Source organism: Rhynchophorus ferrugineus, unplaced genomic scaffold (genome assembly GCF_030347505.1).
Source record: "Rhynchophorus ferrugineus isolate W39M unplaced genomic scaffold, kcgeb_rfMv2 rfM8, whole genome shotgun sequence".
Lineage (NCBI taxonomy): Eukaryota > Metazoa > Arthropoda > Insecta > Coleoptera > Curculionidae > Rhynchophorus > Rhynchophorus ferrugineus.
The window spans coordinates 12,350,578-12,367,125 of record NW_027472587.1 but is presented as its reverse complement, the minus strand read 5'-3'; the positions used below and the strand labels follow the sequence as shown (position 1 = coordinate 12,367,125).

The 16,548-nt window shown below is 33.7% G+C and overlaps 1 protein-coding gene and 1 long non-coding RNA gene across 11 annotated transcripts in view; both read right to left on the bottom strand.

Moving 5' to 3' along the window:
* The window catches only part of LOC143200829 (uncharacterized), a 205,005-nt gene that overhangs the window by 127,876 nt on the left and 60,581 nt on the right, over positions 1-16,548 (bottom strand). The gene's annotated exons all lie outside the window — the stretch shown is intronic.
* On the bottom strand, positions 5,584-6,113 carry LOC143200832 (uncharacterized). Of its 3 annotated transcripts, none has more exons than XR_013006828.1 (3): positions 6,078-6,113; positions 5,867-5,996; positions 5,584-5,725 (listed from the first exon to the last, which is right to left on the bottom strand). It is a non-coding gene; the product is annotated as an uncharacterized LOC143200832 (long non-coding RNA). The 3 variants fall into 3 exon arrangements; XR_013006826.1 differs by having other exon boundaries at positions 5,591-5,725; positions 5,779-5,996; XR_013006827.1 differs by having other exon boundaries at positions 5,632-5,725; positions 5,773-5,996.

The window sequence follows — 16,548 nt, the reverse complement described above, 5'->3', positions numbered from 1 at the left end:
AGATATGATGTCCACGTTCAGTTGATGTCTGCTATTTCATTCTGCTCCAAGAAAACCAAAAATTCCAACTGAAACCAGGCCTCCACAAGGTTCTGCATGGAGTAACCAAGGTGGCAGGAAGCTAGCCCAAAAATTAGCCAGCGCTACTCAGCCTGCTCCAACTCAAACTCCTGCTCCAACCAATACACCGGACCTTAACTCCACAATGCAGGCGTTTACTGACCCGCAGGCTTTCCTACAAGTGATCGCCCTGGCTCACCAACTTGCTCGTCTTTTTCCAAATGTCGCCGCCTAAGCGGCAACACTTACCTGTCTCTATAACTTTCAGCAGCCTTTAACTCTTCGAAATGGCTGTTCCGAAATCTCTTATACTGATGACATGGAATGCAAATAGCTTACGCGGAAAGCAAGCGGAATTGGAAGACGTCATGACATTCTATGACGTCGACATCGTGCTCATCCAGGAAACTTTCCTGAAACCTTCGCATCGTCTCTCTTTCGAATACTTTTTTGTCTACAGAAACGATAGGACTCCGGGTCGAGGCGGTGGAACCGCCATCCTCGTCAGAAAAGAAGTCAAACACGAGCTCCTTCCATCGTTATCAGTAAACAACTTCGAAACAACCTCCATTAAAATCGATATCCAAGAACGTCCCTTCGTGATTACATCCCTGTACAGGAAATCTTCTGCATTCAACTATGCCGAATACCGATCACTCGTCGAAGGAAAATTTCCGAAAATAATAGGTGGCGACTTCAACGCCCACCACCCCACCTGGGGGTGTTCCAGAGCGAATTCCGCAGGTAACGCCATCGTAGCTCTAAGTGCAGATCTGGGCTACGGTCTTGCCTTGCCAGATGAACCCACCCATCACCCTAGTACAGTCTCTCAAGGCGCAGCAAGAATCCTTGATTTCTTTATTCTTCAAGACGTAAATCGCGATTCCGAAGTTCGAGTCCTTGACGAACTAGACTCTGATCATCGTCCGGTCCTTCTCAAACTCGGAAACTGCGCCACCACTCAAGTCCCACTAACAAGATTCAGGAAAAAAACCGACTGGAAAAACTACCAATCTCTTCTCCTGAAATCCGATCCAATTCCGAAAATTAACACACCAGAACACCTCGAGGAAGCCGTACTCAAGCTAACTCGCGATATTCAGTCTGCTCACGAATCTTCCACAGTCAAAATTTCATCACAACCCCAGCCGTGGAAAAACAACCTTCCCGCTTCTCTTAAACGTGAAATTCGCATCAAAAACGGTTTATGCAGATTAGCTCGATTCACCCTTGACGCTGCAGACAAAAGGAAGGCGAGCAATGAAATGGAACTCATTTCTCGCGGACCAAAGGCTGGATGGCCCCCCTTCCTTCTGGCGTGTCTCCAAATGCCTCGTGGGGAAGACGCACAATGTCATCCCTCCCCTGAAGTCAGCGGTTACAGGAAATTTCGCAGTCACTGACCAAGAAAAAGTCGAGCTCCTTGCAGAGACCTACGAAGCTCAAATGAAATGCCTCCCACCCGCACAGAACACTAAAGCTAAAGACATTGACACTGTCATCAACGAATCCAACTCCGTCAAAAGACCAGTAACCCCCGCCTTTCTTCTCAACCATTTTGTGTCTCCAAAGTCTCTACAGACTATGATCGGCAAACTTCAAACCAAAAAATCTCCAGGTTTCGATGGAATATCGATTACCCAGTTAAAAAAGCTCCCGCATAAGCAGCTCGCAGAACTGGCAAACATCATTAACTCCATCATGAGACTGCAACACTTCCCGGCGTCTTGGAAACACGCACATATAGCGGTTATACCCAAGAAAGGAGCAAAATCATCTCCATCTGATTACAGGCCTATCAGCCTTCTCAGCGCCATTTCGAAGCTTGCCGAGAGGGCAATACTCTACGCTCTCAACTCTTTCACAAAGGAAAACAACATCATTCCAGATGAACAATTCGGCTTTCGCGCTCACCACTCATCCGTCCATCAAGCTTCCCGTCTGGCTGCACACATCCATCATGCTCTTGACCAACGTAAAAAGCTTGGAGCAGTTCTTCTGGACCTAACCAAAGCCTTCGACAAGGTCTGGCACGACGGATTGATCTCTCGGACAGATCTTTCCAGGTCAAGATCAGGGCGTCACTTTCCAGTCGTAAACAAATCGATGCTGGCGTACCTCAAGGTTCCCCGCTGGCCCCAGCCTTATTTAATCTCTTTATTTCAGATATGCCGAGAAAAGAGCATTTTGACGTCGCCTTTTACGCTGACGACACTGCTTTCTTCACGGCCGCCAGGTTCGAAGTTACAATTCATGAACGTTTACAGAAGCAGCTCGATCATGCGGTCAAGTGGTTCAAATTTTGGAGGTTGCAAATCAACCCCCTGAAAACCCAGGCCATCATTTTCCACAAGAAGCGTTACGCACTGCGCGTCTCGCAACTTAAGATCGACACCGCAATAATTCCATTGCTGGATAACGTTACGTACCTAGGTCTTCACTTCGACCGACGGTTCGGTTGGCATTCCCAAATCCAGAAAGCAATCCAAAAAGGTTCGGGGATAGCAAACCTGCTATCTTCTCTGATCTGCCCTTCTAGCAGACTGCCCATCTCCATCAAATGCTTATTTTACAAGATGTTAATTCGGTCCGTACTCCTCTACGGATCTAATGTCTACTTCAAGTTTGTTACACCCAACCAGGTCAAACGGCTTCAAGTTTTCCAAAATAAGCTCCTCAGGAGAATATTAAACGCTCCATGGTTTGTCAGAAATAATCAAATTCATAGGGAAACTGACACTCCAGAAATCAAGCACTTCATATCTCAATCATTCCACAAACAACAACTCAGCTCAAGTTCTTCTGAAAACGCGCTTGTTCGCGAGCTGGTCGACATGCTGGGAGCTTAGCACCGCGTCACCGCTAAGCTCTCCCCCTTTTCCAGGCTGAAACGACCTCATCCGTCGCTACAGTCATAACTTTTGCCCCCATACAACAGTACCCAGTTGTGTGTTAACTCAGGTTCGCGAATCAATAGAATCGCCGGGCCCTCGTGCCCAATAACGGCTGCCCGATCAGCGGGTGCCATATCCCAAATTTAATGCAGTAGCAGTAGCGATCCACAGGGGTCAACTGTGAGGCGGTTTCGGTTTAGTGTATTGGTAAGCCCAGAGGCAGTCCCACATAACCCGGTCCAACTTGTCATTCCAGGGCAAGTCTCCGCGACCAGGTATGCGTCATGCATTCCACCGCCTGGTTTTTAGGCCAGAACAAAAAAAAAAAAAAGCTATTTCATTCAATTTAAATTTACGGTCATTCAAATTCATTTTGTAGATTTTTTAATGTTTTCGTCGGTAACAATCTCTTTACCTATCCTTGATGGCTGATTTTCCTGGGACAGTTTCCGGAAACCCGGCATCAAGCCAAGTTCTTGCTTCAACTGTATTTTCCCTTCAAAAAGCAATATTTTATCAAAATGCGAAATTCCTTTTTACTATTTTTTTCACAATAACAAAAGTTGCTTCACTCAAAATGCTATAATTCACAAAGTCCGACAGCTATCAAATTTATACACGGCTCATTTGGGGGTTAGGGCTAATTAAAAAACATATGGATTTAATTCTAATAGCGCCATCTATGTGTCAGGCCGGGGCTTTTCAATTGACCTGTTATTATAGAGCCTAGAATTTGGAAGAAGTAAAAGAGTATTTTTTAATCACAATTGTAAAAATAAATATTATATATCGAAAAGAAGTATTCAAAGGAAATATTAAATGTTAAAGATTTGAATTATACAGTAAGTCATTGAATTGATCGAAACTGGCCAAAAAAACCCAACCCTATTAACAAAGAGAACTGGTTACTTGACCATTACATAGCAAGCATAAAGAGATTCAACTTGATTTCAATGCTCCTATAGTGGAAAGATATTAACAGAATTACTTGATAATGAAAGAGGTTAAAATTCAATAAAAATATTCAAACCTATGTAGTAAGTGACAGTGAAGTTCTTTACAATTAAATGAACATTATGTGTTGGACTATGTCACAGTTTACACGTGTTTTAAAAATATTACTTATGTGAAAAATAATATTAGTATATATATTCATATCATTTATAACCCAAACGACCTAGAAATAAACCACAAAACATAAATATAACCGAAAAAACATCCATATTTCGAAATATTGAAGAAAACAGTTTCAATACAAAATCGATCTAAGTTTTGCCTAAATGAGTTAGGCAAGGCGTAAACAACAAAAAAAAAACAAGTCTGAATAAGTTTACCAAGAATCAATACCACGAATAATAAAAAAAAATTAAAAAAACACTGAGTGATAATTTAGTGTTGAATAATATAGAAATATACGAACAAGTCAATAAATTATAAGCTAATAAAAAAGCAATTTATGAACATAAAACAATGTTAATAGCCCGATAAGATCTATAAATACATAAATAATTTGATTGCATTATAAACCAATTAGCCTTTCTATTTCAAATTAAGATAAATAATGTCATGACATTGTAATATCTAAAGCTGTATTTTTAAACGCAGATTACGATACAAATATACGGGAAATATAACAGAAAACAATAAAATAAGAAGTGCAATTTATGAATCTATTTATGAATCATGGAGGATGTTAATTGATACTACAGTTTGATCAATTATTCAAATAACTAATTATTTATATATTAGATTAAAGTAAAGAATGAAGAAACTGGAGGATTTAGAATCGTTTTTCTACTTCTAATTACTCGTAGAAACTAAGAAAAAGGCGACAATTCACTCTGTTCAAGCTAAATCGCTCTTGAAGTATTTCACAAATAGAAGGATCACGCCACAACGTGTCTGTATTAAGGGCATGCGAATTCTATAGGCCAGCACAGCAAAGTACTTTTTCCCAGCTGAATGGAAGGAGGAAGATAAGTGGAAAAAAATAAAGGCGTTTTTAAAGTTTTAGTAGGAAAGTTCTTTTTCATTAAAAAAAGCTAAATAAAGGATACATTACTCGCCAACATCTCCGAATTTGGCGCATGTCCACATTAGCTCCATTTATTTTGAATACAGAGAATAATCTGAGTTTGGTGTATGCGTATATACAGCTTTAATTACTTGTGTTTGATCGCGTGGTTATTGGATTTAATGTCGAATATATTAAGCAGGTAAATAAAAATGGTAAAATTGGAATGGAAATAGTATTGGAAATAACACATTTTATTTAAAAAAGTATTGAATAAAACGAAATAATAAAAATATAATTAATATATGTCCAACTATTAATTTTCTATAAATAAAAATACATAAATATGATAAATAATTGATGTAGTGTTGAAACTATATAAGGAGAGAGATAAGCATTGAAAATTTTTTGAATAACACATTTTATTTTAAAAAAATATTGAATAAAATGAAATAATAAACATAATTTTTATATGCCTTTCTATTTTTATAAAAACACCATATTTAAATAAATTTACATATTTGAACAATTAACAAGAACTCCAAAAACCATATAAATAAATAATACCATAAAAAGACCAAAATCGTTTAGATCAAACATAGCCAATATAGTTTAAATGAAACGAAACACTATATATAAAAGCAGTAAAATTTTCTTAAAAATCTCCAAATATTATGGGTACTATTCTTAATCCACAAACCCCATTAATAAATTGATTACCTCGAGCTTTCGATTAACATATTGTACATCTTCTCGTCTAAAACGAATACCATCATTATATTCACAAAACAATAATTTATTTACCTATACTCATATAATAATGCATTGTATTTTCCTTGACATTAGATCACTAGGGTGTCGTTACTACTGTTTTTGCTACTATTCTTGATAGACAAACCTCATTAATGACTTGACTACTTCCAACACAACAAGAATCATTTTCTTCTCTGTTCTTGTTATCATTAAATTTTGACATATGTTGATGCCTACTCCAGGTCGTTGAAAATGATGTGTTATAAATTTGGCAGCTAAAATTCCCAATATAAATAAAATGGATGCTGTATGGATTTTATACCTTTTAAAAATTTAACCTTACATTTTGCACTTACCCTTGTTCTTTCATATTTTCAAACCAATGTATGTTAAACCGCAAACAATTTAATTATTATTACTACAGAATTATTAATGTAACACAAAATCTAAATATTCTAGATTTGTTTGTTGTTTTGATCTGATCGACCGTACCGATCAACTCGAAAAGAATAGACCGCCATTAGAAAAGGAAGACAATAGAGGTTCATATAGTTTATTCTTTTCTATGATTTATTTTGTGCAGGAGAATGCGCATACGGCAAATCCGGATATGTTGGGGAATAATGTATCCTATAATGTAGGTGTGACCTCGTACTTTAATACTCCATAATAAAAAAATATAGGCAGGCAAATTCTATATGCCAGCATAGCAAAATACCTTGCTCAGCTGGATCGAAGATGGAAATAAACGTGGAAAAAAGCAACGCGTTTTTAAAGTTTTAGTAAATACATTAGTTCCATAATATTCCATAATATAATATAATAATAAACATCTATTGCTCAAAAAAAACGATGGTCGTTTCCCATCGAAGAAAATATGTTCCCTTCGTAAAACGCAAAACCGTCATTTCACCGGTACTCATAAACGTCGCCGTGTAGTAATTAAAAGCTGATTAATTCAGCAATACGTTAATTTGAAGGTGTGACGTATAGGACAGCTCGGATATATTAATTGCCATAAATTACGGGCCTTTTTCCACGGTTAATGCGTTCTAGACATATGAAACGCGGTGAATAATTAATTGTTTTGCGAGAAGTAACAACCGCAGCAACCGCAATCAGTGGGTATTAATTGATGGTTTTGGAAATCAAATAAACACGTTCCTTTATATTTTATAAACGGCGTATCGTGCGGTGCAATTTAAATGAGTAATGCACGCTGTAACATACACTACACACACGCATTTTTTGACGAAAACGTAGATTATCGCGTTGGCTAAGCGAGTGTTCAAAAACAGATCTAAAATAGAAGGTCTAAAATCGTTTTAATAAAGATATTTTTGTTACAAACATTGGTGGATCTGACATTGTTTGTTCTTAATATATCTTATCCATTTTAGAACCCCTGTATATACTGTAGGTGATCAGCATTTTCATTTTTATAATTAAAAATTATAATTTTTTTTATAACATTTTGTTTATCTTTGAAATATAATACAAAACATCATCAAGTACAATTTACTTCATAGTCATATCATAATTATATATTATATATTGATACATTACACATCTTGGCCTTTGTTCCAAACTAACTTCCACACAGAACGTGGAGGTGTATTCTTACCGTGATGTTTACTGGTAACCTAATCCATAATTATACATTTAACACATGGGCTCAGAAGTCCCGGGCCTAACACATAGATGGCGCTAATTATATTGCATTCACCGGTATTTTGGTTAGTGACCAACCTTCAAAAGAAAGCTGTTAAAATTTCATGATATTCAAGTCATAAGTTTGTGAGTTATTGTGCTAAGAGTGACACTACTTGTTATTTCCAAAAAACAATCGATCAACAGCAATTTCGTGTTTTAATTTTACACTGTTCCTTGACGGGAAAAATACCGTTCAAAGCAACAATGGATTGAAAAGGGTTATAATCAGAAACAATAATAAAACGTTGGTTTACTGATTTCAAACGTGGGTCTTAGAGACATCAGATGATACAGAAAAATCTACAAAATGGCTTTGAATAATCAAAGTGAAGTTGCGTGAGTTATCTAACATCGGGAAGATGTCAAAATAACGTACGTGGTTTTATATTGCATGAGGAAGAACGTCTTGGTGATTCTGAGCAGTGTTGTTGCTATGTTTAAACGTAACAAACCAGAGTTTTTGCGTCGAGCCGGAATCAAAACTATCGTCATCTGAGGGGACAGCAACTGGCGACAGGCTTATTTTGAGGCAAAAGATAAATCATTCCACAAAAGTAGTATTGGAATGTTAGAACGGCGCTGAAATGATTGTGTGGCTTTTGATGGAGATTACGTTGATGAATAAAGCCAATTTTGAATAAGAAACGCCCTTTCTTTGTTACGATCGGACAGCCCGTGTTAGAAAACATTATAAAAAACTAATAGTTGGCTATTTAATATGCCTATGATGACTTTTATATGTCTATGACTATAAAGATAAAATTCTGATCAATTAATTAATTTAAATATTATATCCCAGAATATTATGTTGTTTCTTGGTGATAAAAAACATCATTAAACCAACTCTATAAATATCATAGATAATAATAAAAAAGAGATAGGATGTTTTAAACTTCAGGCATATGTTTGTTGATTAAAACTAGCGTTCTATTTAGAACTTGTCTAACCTCAAATAACCTAATATGTAATACAAGAATGAATACTGAACCTTTAATAACCGTTTATCCATTAAATATGAGCTAATTTATTTAATAATAGCCACGCAAAACCTCTAATATCTTCGTTCATTCAACTTATAACTGTTCCAAATCATTTCCTTTTCTTGGTTCTTCGACCTTGTCCATTTAAGTGTACTACGCAGCACACCATCGATCCTCAATTAAAAAATAATGGCACCACAACGTTATTAGATGTTAAACGATTTCTACGAACCCGACCGTATATAATTATTATTTTACATTCATTTAGCACCTTGTTCGGAGCGCATATTTTCAACAATGATACAAAAAAAATAACCGCAAGTTTATTAAAACATACACATGTCCAAAACCATTTAAATAATTGAATGCTTTACGTCTTGACAGAACTAGACACTGACTGTTTTGGATCTGTTTGCTCGATCTTGATTAATAATAATAATAATAATGCCATATTAGTTCGTATTTCGAGTCAAATAAATGCGGGGATTTATATTTTACTGATGTCGTTAATATAAAGTGTAATTTGAATGAATAATGATGGTCGGGACGCTTAAGTATTCAAAATCACTGGCGTGATTGTTGTATAAAACATAAATCATGCGGTACAAAAAATACGTCAGGTACTGGGTAAACGTGGAGCGAAAGATAATTACGCGTTTTCAGCGAACTTAGCGTTCATGTGTAATGTCGATGCATGTTTACAAGACGTGACATAAAACTAGTTTAGATTTTGTTATGATTATATCAATTCCGTCTAGTTTAATAAATTTGCTTGTGTTTAATCGTTGGGGGAACAAATCAGTTCGGTGGGTTAACAAATTAGTCGGTTTTGCCAATTCAGATATACACAGAGTAAGCCAGGAGAGCTCGGACCAAGAGAGAGACCAAGCTCAAGAAATAATCCCGAGCCTTCATCTAAGCCATCTGATAACTAATAAGTGATTCAAATATCTTAGTTGTATGGTAATTATTTGTTTTTTTATTTATTTATTAATCTCCTCAACATATATATGTTATTATAACACACATAAATAGACAACATTCATAAAAAAAATAAAACAAAATAAATGTGACAATGTGATCATCATTGGAATCATATATTGTTTCTCAGTTCAAGCATGCATGAAACAAGAGTTTTGACAGGTTTCATGGGATAAATATGGCAGGTAGTTCTAGATGGAAATCGAGTTCAGATCTCAAAGTGGCATTCCATGAGAATGTGACACACTGTGTATGGAGTGGGACAGCGGGGACATTGTAGGTGAGATCTGCTCGCTCACGGTGGCTCTGCAATATCCCAGGATGGACCGATTTAGAATGATCGGGCAAAATCTGGATTTGGAAATGAAAATGGAGGAGAAAAGATTGTTGTTATTGTTATCTTCAAGAAGGTCCCACACCAACTGGGTCTAATTAACCTTAGTTTCAATAACAGCACCGCCGAATATATATATATATATATATATATATATATATATATATACCAAAGAAGCAATCATAGTTTAAGGCAAACAGAAATTATTCGTTAGTCGTACACTAGTTTCAATAAAATAAACCTTAAAAAATCCTCAAGAAATAGAAGCTCAAATAGTAACCAGAAAGGGTTCTGCCTGGAGAATATGGCAGCTGGAGGGTGAGGTATTTATTTGAGCGTTTTCATATAGTTGTTGAAACATTGTTATGTAACTTTTTTTTGCAATGCTCAAATCATTAACCGTAATCATCATTGTGCTGTTATCATAATAATAGTAATGTATTCAATGTTTTTTATCACATCATTCATCAATTGTAAGACTTGACTTACAACACATACACTAAACCTTTTATCTACTACAATTAAAAATAAATTAACACCATTAAATATCTAATAAAGTAATGGTATACAACTCTCTGAAAATGGCAATACTTCAACACCCACAACTATTCTCATTCGGTATATCCATTAAACGTTACGCTGAATCTATTAAACGGTTCAAAGCTATGCTAACTCAGAGGTATGATTGTTCAAATTAATTAATTGCTATAAATTACCAACGTTTCTACACAATCGAAACGATTTCGACATAAAACACGCTAAATAATTAATTGAAATGTAACGATCGAGGAAAACCCAACCGGTAGACACTGATTGATAGTTGTAGTTGTAGAAATAAACTTATTGCCTTATATTTTATTCACTTTGTTCCGTAGAGTGTAATTTGAATAAATGATGAGCATTAGAAGGCATAACGAGACAGGAAATGGATACGTATCTATTAATATAGTAAAACGTTGGAGTAGCATATGTACATCGAGTTTCATCGAGTTTATATATATATATATATATATATATATATATATATATATATCAATTTTTTAATCACATTAATTCTTAATTACTTCCTAATACGCCGTGTAAACTTTATATGAACTTTCATCGAGACAATAATATGTAAACATCTGAGTGTACAAAAGTTAAAAGAATTAATAAACACTATACGACATTAAAATATTCATAAAAAGAATGTTTTATTGATGAAGTATGTTACATATTTGTTTTTTGTAAAAATGTTGAGATGTGGAAATAACAGTGAGTGTAATCTGGCTAATAAACTGTATGATGTTTTTGTGGTATGTGAGCAGGTGATTTTTATCATCGTGTAAACAGTGAAAAGGTTATAAGCTTAATTAAAAACTTTGAAAATGGAGTAACAAACACAAATTTCCATGACCATATGTATGGAAAAAAGGGCAAATTGTAAAACAAACAAACAAGGTAAAGAGAAAACTCTCCAAATACATGTATTTTATTGCGAAAGAAACAAAAATGCATGTTAAATTGCTTTAAAATACATACTTTTTAAGATATGTGACAAAAACTGAAATACATTAATTGTTTAAAAATTTATTTTTCATTGTATAATATAAAAACTAGTAGCACATTTGTACTACCAACAATTAAAATTATCTATAATGTCTGCAACTTTCATTAAGCTGGTATTACTTAAATGGATATGGGAGTAAAAAACTTAAAAATAGCAAAAAACAGCAAATATATATATATATATATATATATATATATATATATATATATATAATCAAATTTTTTCACCTCCGATAAAGATATATTTTGGAGTAAAAGAAACAAAAATTCATGTAAAATTGCTTTAGACATACTTCTTAAGATATCTAACAAAATAGGAATACAGTAATTTACCGATTTGAAAATAATTCATGAACAAATTCATTTTCTCTCATTACTTAAACAATTCAATTCTTCAGAACAAAACACACTGATATATCAGCAATGAAGAATCTACCATAACCTTAAGAAACCCAATGGACGCGATATTTATACATTACCGCAACAACTAACACATTTGCCGCACAAAGCGTAAAACAACCCATTTAAAAGAGACATAAAATTTAACAACAAACAAACAACAATAAAATCCCAATCGTTGGCACAGATTCGCCGATGGCGGTCGACGCGAATGGCAGTTAAAAATTTTAAACGTCTACATTTCACATATTGTTCTCAACATAAATAACTTTACGATATTCAAGCATTAAATATCATCGATTCAAACGTCGACCGCTTTAATTAATATCTGGGCCTCCCGGCTTGTCTCCACTCGACCTCGCCGTTATTAAATCATATTAGATCGCATTTCGTAACCCCTTATTAGAATATAATAATATATGAACGGAATATTAGGCCGTAATTGATTGATTTTAATAGTTATGTCATCGAGAAATATAACGATAATTTAATGATATCTATTTTATTTACAGATGGTAAACGTAAAGTAGGATGTTCTAAAAAATTGCCTTCATTAATTTTCTCCACCAAAATATATTATCAGTTAGAATCAATGATAATAGCTAGTCATTATTCGGTAAGAAGATGCTGCAATGACGAGCTTAATAATAAGCATTTTATAATAAAGCAATTGATTAGTAATGCGTACAATCTTCAGATAGGATGGATAAATAGTTATCCATCGAGTTATATTACGAGAAGAGAAAATACTATAAGTAACTTGAACAATTTTTGTTCAATTTATTTATACTCTTTTCAAAACAAATAATTCTAATGCCTTAAGTATCTACTCTTGAACATTGCCAAGTTTTCTTAATGGCCTGGTTAATGGTGACCATCTCCAAGGCCGTACACTACAGTTCTAAAACCAACGAATTATGTTCAAATTGCCCTTCTTCCCATATCTGGATACCATATGTCAATATGCATACTAAGCAATATATGATATATTATATATGCCATAATATACATTAGTTCCCTTATATGAATTTATGACTATTTGAAAGTTATTTGATTTTATTGCCCTGTATTTTTATCTGTATTACTTCAGACATACCATGAAGCATTCAGAATCATCATCAGCATAAGAACATTGTAAAAAAAATGTTCAGTATTTAAGCATAACAACATCACGTTAAACAAACTAGATCATGTACTGGTTAGTCGGAATATACCCCCTACTTTACCTAAAATTAAAGAGATTGGTTTACTAGACAATTATAAAGGCCATTTGAGCTCATAGGGTGGAATTATAGGGTTAGCAAACTTGTTAACAAAGTTCTTCGATTAATTACCAATGCTTATCGCTACATAACCAACGAAGAATACACAACGACCTCGAAATCAAATGGATTAACGTTATCCAAGATTTCGTCTTACATACTCATATATTTATTCCACACTAGTCTTGCGTTTATATTGACGAAAGTACAAGAGAACAATGTTAATAAAACTTTAGGACTAAAAAATCATATAAACAAAATTAACAAATACCCATAAAACGAGAGCATCTGTAGGACATATTTGTTATTGTCAGGTAGGGATGCCGAAAAAAATGTTTTAAAAAATATAGATTTATCGTTTTAACATTTCGAACTTTAAATTTCAAATTAAAATATCGATATTAAAACCTAGAGCTTTTGAAATACAGTAGCGAACTTTTGTTTTTAGATTTTTCCCCCCGCCTGCTCTCAAATATTTTTTCCGAAAAAAATCGATATTAAAATCAAGGATTTTTTAAAGATTTATCGAAGTTATTTTAAGAAATCATCCCCCCTGGTCGTCAAAATATTAAGCCTCAAAAACTAGGGTTGGATTGAATTAATATCGATATTTTTTAGAGGTTCTCCGATATATTTTTCCTTTGTAATCGTACGTCATAGATATTAATTTAGAGCCAATATATGTCTAATTAAACGTATTATAACCGAAAATAACGTCGACATCGCACAAAAGATGCTAATTGATACTTTTTACACTTCAACGATCGACATATAAACATGGTTTCCTGCTAAATTAACTCGGTTTCGAAATATGTAATTTAAGTGAATAATAGATGTTGGAACAAATAACGATACAAACAGTCGGCATGATTATTGTTCGAAACTTAAATCATTACGACGGGGAACGACATTAACCACGAACCGAACACGCAACGAAAATAAATGACAATAGAAAACGTATCGTTTTGGCTCGCGTGTTTGTCACAGAGCAATAGGCATGGTGCTATAAAATATACACGCTTAATTTTATTTTACACATAGTAGATGAAATATCTAATTTAGAAAATAACGCTTTTACTAGGAACTATTTGTTTTAGTCGTGTACGCGATATAATTATTTAACTATATTAAAGTAGCGTAAGGTCACATACATTTCGTAATTTCATTATAAAAAAAAACGTCAAACCATGCATTGATTAATTAAATGCCACTGAAATGTTAAAGAACATGAAGTTATATTCTTAATGATGATCGAAAATATACATGGCATGACAAAAAAAAGAACAAAAAGGAGAGGTTATTAAAAATAGAATAAAAGACGATTTCATTTATAAGGGGCATATTTAAAAATGTATATGTTCGAGAACTGCAACATTTTCAAACAGATTATGCTGAGTACACTGACTTATATTCAGCAACTATGAAGATATTCTTAAAAATATCTAAAAGACTGGACAATTTAACTATTTTAAGAAGTTATCTATAGAGCATTGTCATGAAGATTCAACATCACATTAGACAAAAACTAAGCAGATCGAACTCAAAATTATACTATACTGGTTAGTTGGATACTCCCGCATTGACTTAAGATCAACTATTGATTTCTTAGTGAATAATAGAGCCTATTTGGGGCTTATGGGGTGTAAATATGCGGATATCAAAGCCATTGGTTACCAATTCTTATCGCTATATAAATTAAATGGATCCAAGATTTCGCCGTAAAACATGATAGAAGGTTGCTAAATCACAACAACGTGGAAGCAATACAACTAATAGTCAACTCATAGAACCTCGTAAGATCGAACCGAACAAAGGTTATACCTTAAAAGTTAGTCTAATTTAATTTTAATTTGTGAAATATATTAATACAAAAGAAAAGTAATAATAAAAAGTTATACTTAATATTATACCTAGACGGTAATATACTTGTTCACCAAGTGTAACAAAAATACCTTGTACTATTAATTAAAATTATCATAACATCTCATAAAAATTCATGAGTTGGATTCAAGCAACGTGAAAAAAATTAAAAGAAGTGAAAAATGCAATTAGCGGATACCGTCTAAGAATGTGAAATATCTATAATTACACCATAATCTACACAATTGTTTGCCACACTATCTGAATTCGTCAAACAATAAAACAAGTTTAACATGACTAGCAATTAATTACCTCTATTGACACTGTAACCTCGTTGATTATATCGTAATGCCGTAAGTACACTTTGAATCAATATAAATTTGCATTGAAATAATTATTGCGTTCAATATCAAAAGTATCATGGACAAGACATTAATAGAATTATTAATTGACATAACTAAACTGACAACCATATGTTACATTTACAGTCTTTATTTGTATAATAGGCATACCATAACCTTCCATTTTTCTGTGGGGTTCACCTACAAGTGTTCCAAAATAAGACGTTGAGTCTTATAGTAGAATTGTCTCAATAACAGTAAAATCCCAATAAAAGGAACCACCACCGCCAAAAAAATGTCTATTCGTTCCATTCTTCTATGCTAATTCTGCTGCATTCATTCAACTCTGCTACTGTAATTATGTTTACTCATTTGTAAATATTGTTTGTATATTTAATCATGTATAAATTTCACACTGCAAGCCTGAAAATACATGCAAGGAAAATACAATTTAAAGATATTTTTGAAACTGCCAAATATCACACCCAAAAAGCATCCAAGTTAGCAGAAATTGAATCACCACCAGAAGTGGCTGTCACCTAAGAGTTTTTCGAAGACACTTCCCAAGTAATAAACAAAATAATGTTTATATGGTTACATATACTACCTGTTACTCAACTCCATAAAAAGAAATAAAAAGTATTTATTTTAGCAATAAATAAACTGGAAATTATTCAAATCATTAGTTCACATTATAATTCAATTAAAACCATAGAAAACAAGGTTTATTTGCCATCTAGTATGTATGTTATCTTTCAAAGTTTTGAATGAATAAAAAAGAAAAAAAATACTTGAAAATAAAATGAAAAGAAATATAAACTGACAATGGCAAGTTCATAATCCATCGTGGAAAAGTAGTATGTAAAAACTGTAGTTAATAAAAATCCTCCCTTTATAGAGCTTTATTATCAGTCATAACTTTCTTATAACTTCAAACTGAACAAGTAAATAACACTAAGTGAAAAATCCGTAACTGAACTAATAAAATAGTGAGTGTTTGAAAATGATGCATTTATTATAGGCCCATCATCATTAAATGTATGTAGGAAGAATATAAATTAGTATTTACAGCCAGCCCAAAATATGCTTTACTGTCAGAAGGACCATTGGAAATTATCGACTGAAAACAGTGAAAACAGTCGATAGTAAAAAATAATCAATTACTGTCGATAGTTCCCAACGCTAATTAGAACGTTTCAGGAAAGTACACACGTAGTCCAGTAACCACAACAAGTAAATTACTTTGTCTTTGGACGTAGACAAAATAAGATTTTGACCGTCCTTAAGTTAACTGATGATGCACACTGCGTATTAGACGGAGTAATTTGTAATTGGACATTCAAAAGTTACTTGCAAGAAATTTATGAGATTTACTGCCACTAACACGTACATAAGGTGGAACAAACAGG